Raw genomic sequence first — 11,070 nt, 5'->3', positions numbered from 1 at the left:
CAAACAAAAAAACCGTATGCGGCAAACCAAAAACCGTATGAGGCAGACCAAAAGCCGTATCTCCAAGTTATGTTCCAATTACAGCTAGAAAAAGACAAGTTTGTCCTTGAAAAAAGTTTTGAGGCACCATGTTAAAAAGGCGTTGCAAGAGGTGCTGATCAAAAGTAGATAGCTAAAAAAATTATTTTTTCTGGACCCAAAACTACCTAAGCCCAGTGGTAAAATGACCCAAAACTTAAATTGTTCACAGTTCCTCCAATAATTGCCTGACATGGCTGAAATTTTGTGGGGGTGTTTACCTATGGGTAGGCACCATTTAAGACAAAGAGGAGCGAAATCGCCGATGGTCTACTTCAAACGGCCCTGATATGCTCAAATCTTCAGTAAAAATAGTGAAATTGAGCAACTTTGAGAGCCCGTAGCATCCAAACCCGACGTCGTAGAGCCTCGTTCGACACGGCATTCGAAAGAGCGCATTTTTTTGAGTATCTGAGACCCATTTGGGTACTTTTTTGGATCTCGGTTTGCGAGAACCCATCTAGTCCCAAACCCTCGAAAACAGCTGTTTTTGGGGTGTTTAGACCCGTACCAAAGCCACAGGGGGTGTCGGATTTCGTCCAAGTGTCTTTTCGGCAGTTCGTATACATACAAGGAACCGATAAAACACCACAAGCGCCCGCTCCTAGGATGTCGCCGACCAAGTGGTTTTTTTTGTCTGGAGCTTCTCTGATTTTTGACGGAGTGTCTTAAGAGTACCAACAGACCTTTGACCAAAAGGAACAAAAGCTAGATTTTGGTAAAAAATCCTCGCCAAAATAAGTTTTTTCTCTTTTTTTCAAAGACGAATTGACAGGCCAGTTCGGTGGAGTTTCTTCACAGGAGTCTTGTGGCGCCTCAGAGGACCTCATGGTACGGAACACTGAAAAGAGAGAGAGAGAGAGAGAGAGAGAGAGAGAGAGAGAGAGAGAGAGGTGGGGGGACACGGGGGATCGCCCCAGGAGACTGGCATAACTCTCTTGACGACTCACTCGGCGATACAATGTTTTGGCCGAACACCGCGCGTTGCTCACGGCCTGCTTACGGTGGAGGCGAAGGAGTGGGAGGAGGACAGCATTAATAATTGCGGGTGAACATGTAGTGCCCAAAGTAACACCAAAGGCTACAATAAAAGACGTCAAAGACGTCCAGACCGCGCTGCTGGCGCCCTCGGCGGTCGCCTGTCTCTGTCGCACGCACGGGGAGAGGGAGAGAGAGAGAGAGAGAGAGAGAGAGAGAGAGAGAGAGAGAGAGAGAGAGCAAAGCACCCTCACTCACCGGCAGTTGTGCCCGACTCGCCTTCACGCCCGGCGCGCGCGCAGGCCCACCTTTTCGGCGCCAAACACGCCGAAGGTGATTTATGGCAGTGTACTGCCCTAGGACACTGTCTTTGTTTGTTTTCCGGCACAAAATTATTAATTAAGACACCGAACCAGGGCGAGGGGCACGGGGCGCGGACGGGGCGATACAGGTGTCCGATTCAATGCTCGATCCGATCGGCCAGTGTACAGTCGCTTTGAAAATACTTTGTAGGCGGGCAGCTGCGTCGTACAGTCTCTTTATTTCACCGGTGGAGTGCCACGCAGCCTACACTCTAAGGCTTAGAGTCTAAGCACAGTTTCGAGCAGATTCCGCCGCATTCAAGGTTCTTTTCAATTTGAGAGCATCGTTGTGATTTACCGACTGCCGGGAAAAGGTTGGCCCAGGTTGGCCCGTGGGCAGCGGGTAACGATGCGCCGAGTTTGTCATGAGCCCCGACCAGCCCGACAGTCCGGGAGTGAGTCCCGGACACCGCGCCCGGGGCACTCCGCACAGTGGGCCAGAAGACCGGTGGGGGCGGCCAAAACTCAAGACGCGTTTTGAGCTCCAGAGTCGCTAAATGGGACTCGAACCGAGCGCGTGACCCCACCGATTGCTATCCGAACGAGGAGTCCATTGGTGGGGTCGCAAGGTCACTTCGAGTCACTCTGGAGCTCAAAACGCGTCTAGAGATTTTGCCACCCCCACCGGTCTTCTGGCCCACTGTGCTATCCGTCGAAGAGAGAGCACGCCGCCGACGCCACCAGGACGGCGTGCTTGAAGGGGGAGGCCCGCATCGGACGCCCCGCCGCGTGGACAAGGGCCCGGAGCACCGCAGCGCCACCGCGTCGAACGCGGCGTGGCCGACGACACCCAGGGCGTTCAGGGACCCGTTAGCGTGACGCCGTAAAGACAACGTCGTTAATTGTAACGATTTTACTCCTCTCTCTCTCTCTCTCTCTCTCTCTCTCTCTCTCTCTCTCTCTCTCTCCCCTCTCTCTCTCTCTCTCTCTCTGTCTCTCTCTCTCTCTCTCTCTCTCTCTCTCCCTCTCTGCCAGACCAGACGGACATTGTAGCCGGCCGTCTGGCCATACGCCACCGGCGGTATTGTGTACACAACCCGTCTTATAATTAAGACATCGAGAATAAATTTGTGACAGGCCTTAATCTGATGGAGACAGCACTGTTTCCACCCACACCTCGGCCGACTCCGATCTCGCTCCGGATATTTTTGTCCGCCATCCCTTCCCTTGCGCTTTTTTTTTTGGGTCCTTTGGCGGGGTTAGGTCATTCCGTCGATCCAGTCCGTGATCCAGCCGATGCAGTCCTTGATCCTGCCCTTGCTTTTGCCCTTGATCCAGCCCTTCATCCTGCCCTTGATCCAGCCCTTCACCCTGCCCTTGATCCAGCCCTTCACCCTGCCCTTGACCCAGCCCTTCACCCTGCCCTTGATCCAGCCCTTCATCCTGCTCTTGATCCAGCCCTTCACCCTGCCCTTGATTCAGCCCTTCATCCTGCCCCAGGCCCTCCAGAGGCGCAACATACTCGTGCACGGTGCCACCTTCCCCCACTTAACCGGTGTGTGCGGTACGGTACACCTTTTTCATTTTTCATTTTCTGTTTCCTCTCTTTTTTTTGGCCGTGTAGCCACGCACGGAGTGTACTCCGCACCGCGGGGGACCCCTTTTATTCGCCACGGCCCCTCCACTTTTGCTCCATTTAAGGAGCGTTTATTCCTCTTGAAATATCTCATAAAAAATGAAAAATCGGTATATGAGGAAGCCCGGGCCAAGTTTATGAGATCGCTGCCAGCCAAGATCGCTGTTCTTATTTTTGATGCCAAAACTTTGTGGCGACGTCTTATAGAGGGGGCAGTCACCGTTGCACAGTGGGCAGTGGGCCAGAAGACCGGTGGAGGCAGCCAAAACTCTAGACGCGTTTTGAGCTCCAGAGTCGCTAAATGGGACTCGAACCGACCGTGTGACCCCACCAATGGATTGCTCTCCGAACGAGGAGTCCATTGGTGGGGTCACGCGTTCGGTTCGAGTCCCGTTAAGCGACTCGGGGGCCCAAAACGCGTCTAGAGTTTTGGCCGCCTCCACCGGTCTTCTGGCCCACTGTGCGCCACTGGGTCTTTGGGTCGCACCCACGACATCGAGCCTTTTTCAGCGATCCATTGCGGTTTTTATTTGCCGAGCCGGGCGACCTCTGCGTCGCAGTGACACACGCGCACGCACACACACACACACACACACACACTCGGCGATAACATCATTCTATAAAGCTGGCAATTAATGCGAAAACGAAGGGCTGTAAATGACTCAATGAGAGTCTGCCGGCTGATGACCCACGTGCCACTCGGTGTTCGAGGAAGCTGGACGGACGCGGGGACGCTCGGCGAGAGGCATGCACCTGCCGTGGCTGCTGCGCGGTGCCACTAGCCACACTCCGAAAATCGCGACGCGGAGAAAAAGATTCCACACCGGCGGGATTCGAACCCGCGACCCCACCTATCCCTCCTGAGACACCACGCGCGTCGCCCAGCGCGGGACGAAAACAGTTATGTTCCTGATTTGCTGATTGGCGCTTCCAAATTCGGCTAAATTATTATTATTCGCGGCAGGAAACGATCGAACAATTGGCGAAGGGGGAGTGGAGGCGAATTGATTGTGCCTTACCGTTGATTGGCGCAGACAGGTTGCCCCTGGGGCCCAGGGCGGCCCAGAGCGGCCCAGGGTCCCCGAGGGGGAGTGGGTCTGGTCTGATCGAGTGATGACACGCCGGGCCGCGTCCGACCGCCTTCCTCAGCAGCCACTGAGTCGTTTTCGTCGCTCTGTCTCTCTCGCGCCCGCAGGGATGCCCCATGAGTGCGAGAGAGACCGAGCGACAGACAGCAGCCAACCCGGTACGGCACACGTCAGGCCGAGCGTCAGGCCGAGCGCCAAATTATGGCCAATTTCGCGGAAAAGCAAGCCGAAGGGGCTCATGGAAATAAGGGGCAGTTCGCACAGTGGGCCAGAAGGCCGGTGGAGGCGGCCAAAACGCTAGACGCGCTTTGACCTCCAGAGTCGCTAAACGGGACTCGAACCGAACGTGTGACCCCACCAATGGAATCCTCGTTCGGAGAGCAATCCATTGGTGGGGTCCCACGTTCTGTTCGAGTCCCAATCTAGCGACTCTGGAGCTCAAAACGCGTCTAGAGTTTTGGCCGCCTCCACCGGTCTTCTGGCCCACTGGTTCACAGCGGCCGAAATCCGCGAAAAACGCTCGCGGATCTCGGACTCGGCAGAGCGGCGGGCCAAACTGGAGGGATATTTATGAAGTTGAAAACCACTTTCTCAGCGTGGCCCGGCGTGGCCCCGCCTGTTATTATACCCTTTGTTTGGCTCTTGATTCCCCCATTTGACGGCGTTTCGGCCTTCTCGCTCGCTGGGTGGGACTGCGGCCCAACGTGACGTTTATGGTTCGATCCGGAATTTGACGGGACTTCGAGACATCGACATCGGCCCGTGTTGTGTCCCCGGCTAAATTGTTTCGCCAGGGACCTGCTGAGTTCTTTACAGCGGCGATTCTGGTCGTCTGGGTTCGCGCGCGGGGGACGAGGCGTGTCGTGTTGAGGCCCTCGAAATCCCGCTTTCCTCCAGGACGCGAAGAGTCCAGGAACGTAACATGTTCTGTCCAAAAGTTTCATTTTTAAAATTCCCTTACACGGCATTGTTATTTTTACATCACACACTCAACATCTTATGATCGTTTTTATACGTATTTTTTCATCGTAAGGTACGCATAAATTTGCACATACGTAATATGCTTAATTTTTCATCGTATTACGCATGAATTTTATTGTAGTACGTATGTTCTCATTTCAACGTATGTTACGATGGCCCTTTTATCATAAGAATCTGAGGGTGCAGTTTTTTTTGTTTTTTTTTAAATAAAACTTGAGATCTTTGTGTCCACTTGGCCATTCCTGCCGCTCCTTGAGAGCGTGTTCTCGCCCAGAAATGTGTGTCTCCGGGAGTCTGTGTAGAACACGGTGTCTCGGGGAATCCGGGAAACAACGCGCTTAATAAAGCCCGTGTTGTTGAACGATTTCGCGGCGACGCAACCCAGCAGACTCATCCCGAGAGTCGTTTTCGTCGCTCTGTCTCTCTCCCACCTGTCCGTGATGCCTCATGAGTGCGAGAGAGACAGAGTGACGACTCTGCAGCGCGCGAGCTCGTCGTCCGGTCTGCCCCGCCGTCGACTCGACCTGTCTTGTCACAGCCTTCAAGGCTGCCTTCGTCTGTTTTACACCACGTTGCTTCTGTTTCTTGGTTTGTTTCCATCCACGCCTTTTGGCTACACTGTTTTTCTTTTTTTCAGGAGACTCCCTTTTCTACAGCTTTGAGTTCGCTGTGTGGAAAACCTCGTATGTGGCGGGAAACTTCTCTTACGCAGCAGGAAACTTCCCTCAAGCAGAAGGAAACTTCCCTCAAGCAGCAGGAAACTTCCCTCAAGCAGCAGGAAACTTCCCTCAAGCAGCAGGAAACTTCTCTTATGCAGCAGGAAACTTCCCTCAGGCAGCAGGAAACTTCCCTCAAGCAGCAGGGAACTCTCGAGTGGCGAGATTATTCTCTCAAGGTGTGGGGGAAATTTCTCTCGAGGAGGGGGAAATGTCTCTGTTGGTAATTCCCCTGTCGGCTCCACGCAGACTGCCCCCCGGGGCGCAGGCGGGGACGCCGTCACTGAAATGGAGTGTGAATATCGTGTTTAAAGCCCGGTCGCTGTGCGATTACTCTCTCTCTCTCTCTCTCTCTCTCTCTCTCTCTCTCTCTCTCTCTCTCTCTCTCTCTCTCTCTCTCTCTCTCTCGCACGCGCGGCGCCGGCCCTCTGTCATTTGACAGGGAAGTGGCGCGGCGAACCCGTGTAAGTCCCCCAGTCATTTTCCTTCGCTCACGACACTCGCGACACCGGAGAAGCAGGAGAAGCAGCCCAGGGACTCGCCTAACGACGTGTCATTGTGCCATTCTCCATAAATTGATAAGGTAATAGACCGGTAGCGGCAGACGACGCGCGGCAGCAGTCGTCTCGATTACAACTGGGAATTAAGCACTTCGGCCGGCGCTTCTTCATCGCCGCGCCGAGGGAAATGCGCGCCAGCGCCGTTTGTCACACCTCCTTAGCCGCGACACACTGTAAAAAGTTCAAAAGTTATGGGCCACGCGTTTTTAGCTCTAGAGTCGCGAAATGGGGCTCGAACCGAACGTGTGACCCCACCAATGGATTGCTCTCCGGACGAGGAATCCATTGGTGGGGTCACACGTTCTGCTCGAGCCCTTGTAAAAGTGACTCTGGAGCTCAAAACGCGGCTAGAGTTTTGGCCGCCCCCACCGGTCTTCTGGCCCACTGTGCGTTCGGACCGTTTGCGGCGACTGGGCGTCCGAAGCGTGCCGGCGTCCGCGGACGCGGCCTCGGCAGCTTTGACGATGACGAAGATGTCCGGAGAGCTGTCCGCCGTTGCCTCTGGCAGGATATGATTTCAGACGTCCCGCTCAACAACAACAACAACAACAATAGACGTCTGTGTGCCACTCTAATTGGACAGCTCGATTTGCATTTTTCTGTCGGCCATTTCACATTTTCGGATTGATTTTTCGAAAAGGCAACTTTTTAATTTTTCGGGCAGTGCGATCTTATAGTGGGCCAAGTAGGTTATCATTTAGGGGTCCGGCTGCCTTTAATCGTCACTCTCGCTCTCTTTCTCATAATGACCCCGGGCCGGACGACGGTGAACTTTACGGTCCAGAATGTTAATTGTTTGAAGCAGTTGATGATTCAGTACGGGGTGCTCCGTCTCGGCCTCGTTGTCCTGCACTGCGCCCTACACTGCCAAGGGCAAAGGGCGCCTAGGGCCGCGGGGCAGGCGCTTGCTGTCTCTCTCGCACCCACGGGGCCTCCCACAGGAGCGAGAGAGAGAGAGAGAGAGAGAGAGGGGGGGGGGGGGCTGGGATAAGGACCCGGGCCGCCTCATCAAATCTGCCCAAAGGGCGTGAATGAAATAATAATCCCAGTCATGCATAAAAGATGCGGACTTTTTCTTTCTCTGTCGCACTCGAAGGGCGTCCCTTACGCCCCTAGGGGTGCGAGAGAGACAGAGCGACAGCGCGTGCATCCCCGCGGCAGGTAATTGAATCGATGTCTCTGTCTTTCCCAGACTGATGCGGCCCTTCTAGTTACTATTCTGGGCGTATACCTCGAGTAAGCGACTCACAGTGGGCCAGAAGACCGGTGGAGGCGGCCACTAGGCGCGTTTTGAGCTCCAGAGTCGCTAAACAGGACTCGAATCGATCGTGTGACCCAACCAATGGATTCCTCGTTCGGAGAGCAATCCTTTGGTGGGGTCACACGTTCGGTTCGAGTCCTGTTTAGCGACTCTGGGGCTCAAAACGCGTCTTGGCCGCCTGCGTTACGTGGGTTCGTGGACGCGGCTCGCCGAAAACACGCATCGCACACGCACGGTGCGCACGGCGCTCGTGCGGCCATGCCGGCCATGTCGACGCGACCACTAATAAGACTACACTGGCAACTAGAGCAAAAACGGCATCTAAATTTCATGAGGTGCGCAGTGCTGCCGGCCGGCCGCCGACCCGACTGACCCGGCCGGCCGGCCGAACATGGCTGGCGGGGCTGGCCGGGCTCGGGCTGGCCCAGGGTAATGTCGTGCAGCATCGCGTAAATCTTGCTGCTGGACTGTCAGTTTGATTCATCGGTCGGCCCTGCCTCGCCCTGCCCGGGCCTGCCGGGCCTGCCCACCCAGTGGACGGTGTCCGGCAGTGGCCTGCATAGCCACGCCACGCCGCGCCACGGCACGGCATCGCCAAGGGGATTCAAATGGCCGGGAAGAGCAGCAGGAGCACGCGCGCGATGCGCCGATCGACAGCAGTCGTCGTCAGCTTCGGCCTGGCCCTGGCGCGACCCGGACGGCCCGCCGCCGTGGGCCAGAAGACCGGTGGAGGCGGCCGAAATCCCGGACGCGTTTTGAGCTGCAGAGTCGCTAAATAGGACTCGAACCGAACGTGTGACCCCACCAATGGATTGCTCTCCGAACGAGGAATCCATATTGGTGGGGTCACACTCTCGGTTCGAGTCCCATTTAGCGACTCTGGAGCTCGAAACGCGTCTAGAGTTTTGGCCGCCTCCACTGGTCTTCTGGCCCACTGTGGCGTTCCGGAGACTTGCACGCACGCGGTGACGAGCGTGCGACAGAGATAGCATCATGGGTAGCATCGCGACACGTGGGCGGGGCGCTGTTGAACTCGGCCGAAATGTGTGTTGGTGTGTTGCACACACACACACACACACACACACACAGACAGACACACACTCGTACTGCATCATTGCACTCATTATACATTATGCATGCGTTTGCAGCGTGTCGCGTCGCGTTGCGTGTGTCCAGTCCGTGTCGTGTCCAGACAGTGTGCCCGCGGAGGACCCTCCTCGCTCGGAGGAGGTAAATAGAGGCGTTACTGCGCGGCCACGGGCGACTCCGGGCACGCACACGCAAAAAAAAGTAATTTTTCCCTACATTATTTTAAATTAAATTGAATTATATTTTTCCAAATCTGACTCTCTTTGTTGTTGTTCTTGTTGTTGTTGTCCTTGTTGTCGTTGTTGCTGCTGCTGCTGTTTCTTGCCAAATTTTGTTGCTATGAACTTATTTTTGTTAGCATCTCAAGTTTATGTTAGATATGGTTGATCTGCTCTCCAGACGCATTCAGTTAGTCTTCTGCCTCCAGACTTTAGAGCCGTTTTTTATAGCAAACTGCGAGGTTCGTTGGGTGCGAAACGATTCGTAGTGCGACCCTGCAAATCACCCCCTCCCCTCTTTCTGCCACGCCCCTGCTCGCATCACAGTGCAGGCAACGCCGGCAACGCCTAGACTGCCCTGCAGACCATTCCCCGACCGACGCATTGGCGAGTGGCGACTCCCGGACCCATTCATCACTCGTCCAAACTGCGCGCCACTGCGCCACGCGGCCGCAGGAACTACACAGCACAGTGGGCCAGAAGACCGGTGGAGGCGGCCAAAACTCTAGACGCGTTTTGAGCTCCAGAGCCGCTAAATGAGACTCGAACCGAACGTGTGACCCCACCAATGGATTGCTCTCTGAACGAGGAATCCTTTCGTGGGTTCACACGTTCGGTTCGAGTCCCATTTAGCGACACTGGAGCTCAAAACGCGTCTAGAGTTTTGGCCGCCTCCACCGGTCTTCTGGCCCACTGTGCTGTGTCCGGAGAGGACAGGCTCGGGTTCGACTCCCAGCAGCACCTGCAATTTTTTTGTTGTTTTTTCTTCCTGACATTTGCGCCCCCTTGGCCCCTGCTGCCCCTGGCGGTCGCACGGTCACACCTTGTTAGCACTAACGACGAGCAAACAAACCTCGCATTCCTCATCCCAATCCGAGGCAGAAACGGGCAAAACTTGATAAAGTCATTAATCTCGGGGCACTTAGGGAGTCGGCCGGACGATTCCGGACGGAAGTCGGGCCTCTGTTTCCAAACACGGTCGACAACCACCCCTGGCTTCCAGTGTAGTGGCAGCGCCTGGCAGCCTCGCAGCCCAGGCCCCGCAGGTCTCCGCAGGTCCCGTAGTCACGCGAGGGACAGCCAGCCACCTGCTGGCGATTCGGACTCATCAACCAGAGAGAGAGAGAGAGAGAGAGAGAGAGAGAGAGAGAGAGAGAGAGAGAGAGAGAGAGAGAGAGAGAGAGAGAGAGAGGGGACTGACTACGTCAACGGGCCGCTGCAATGTTTGGCTTTCTGGCCGCAAAGTAAGAGAAAGGCGCCACCCTTGTTGAAAAGCCCAAAAACAGATTTAATTTCGGGACTTGAACCTGTGTTCCCAGGGTTGAAAGTCAACGACGGTACGCCCTCGGCCACCCCGCGGAGTATCAAAAGGTACCGCCCAGGTCGCTCCAGGCCGGTCCCCAAACACCGCCAAACACACGTGGCCGCACGTGCGCCGTGCTGCCCCGTGCTTCCGATGATGTTCAACGCGCCGCGTCAGAGCGTGGCGTGGCGTGCGTGGCGTGGCGTGGCGTGGCATGGCATGGCGAGGCGCGGTGCGGCGGCGCGTGGTGGTCGCGTGCCCCGTCGCGGCGTCGCGACTACTCAACCGGAGTGCCGGCGCACCGGTAGCAATATGGACACGCGGCCAATTTACCCGCCCCAATTTCTAATTTCCGGCAGCATCGCTCTGTGACACAGTGGGCCAGAAGACCGGTGGAGGCATCCAAAACTCTGGACGCGGTTGGAGCTCCAGAGTCGCTAAACAGGACTCGAACCGAACGTGTGACCCCACCAATGGATTCCTCGTTCGGAGAGCAATCCATTGGTGGGGTCACACGGTCGGTTCGAGTCCCATTTAGCGACTCTGGAGCTCGAAACGCGTCCGGGATTTCGGCCGCCTCCACCGGTCTTCTGGCCCACTGTGCTTCGCGTCATGCCGGTTCGAAACAGCCGGCCCGGGTCAGAGTGAGTCATTTGCCGCATTTGAATGGTTTGACGATTTGCGCGTTTATGTATGTGCATACATCACACTCATCTCGTCGCGTTTGGCGTTTGCGGGTTGGCAGCCTTGGCAGCAATCTGTCCGGGCGGGGCCGCGCCGACCACGCCGAGCACGCCGAGCACCCCGACGGCCACGTCGACGGCCACGCCGACGGACAAGCCCCCGGCCCCCACACTGCA

Source organism: Thrips palmi, unplaced genomic scaffold (assembly GCF_012932325.1).
Source record: "Thrips palmi isolate BJ-2018 unplaced genomic scaffold, TpBJ-2018v1 HiC_scaffold_3, whole genome shotgun sequence".
NCBI classification, from domain to species: Eukaryota; Metazoa; Arthropoda; class Insecta; order Thysanoptera; family Thripidae; genus Thrips; species Thrips palmi.
This window is presented reverse-complemented; position numbering follows the sequence as displayed.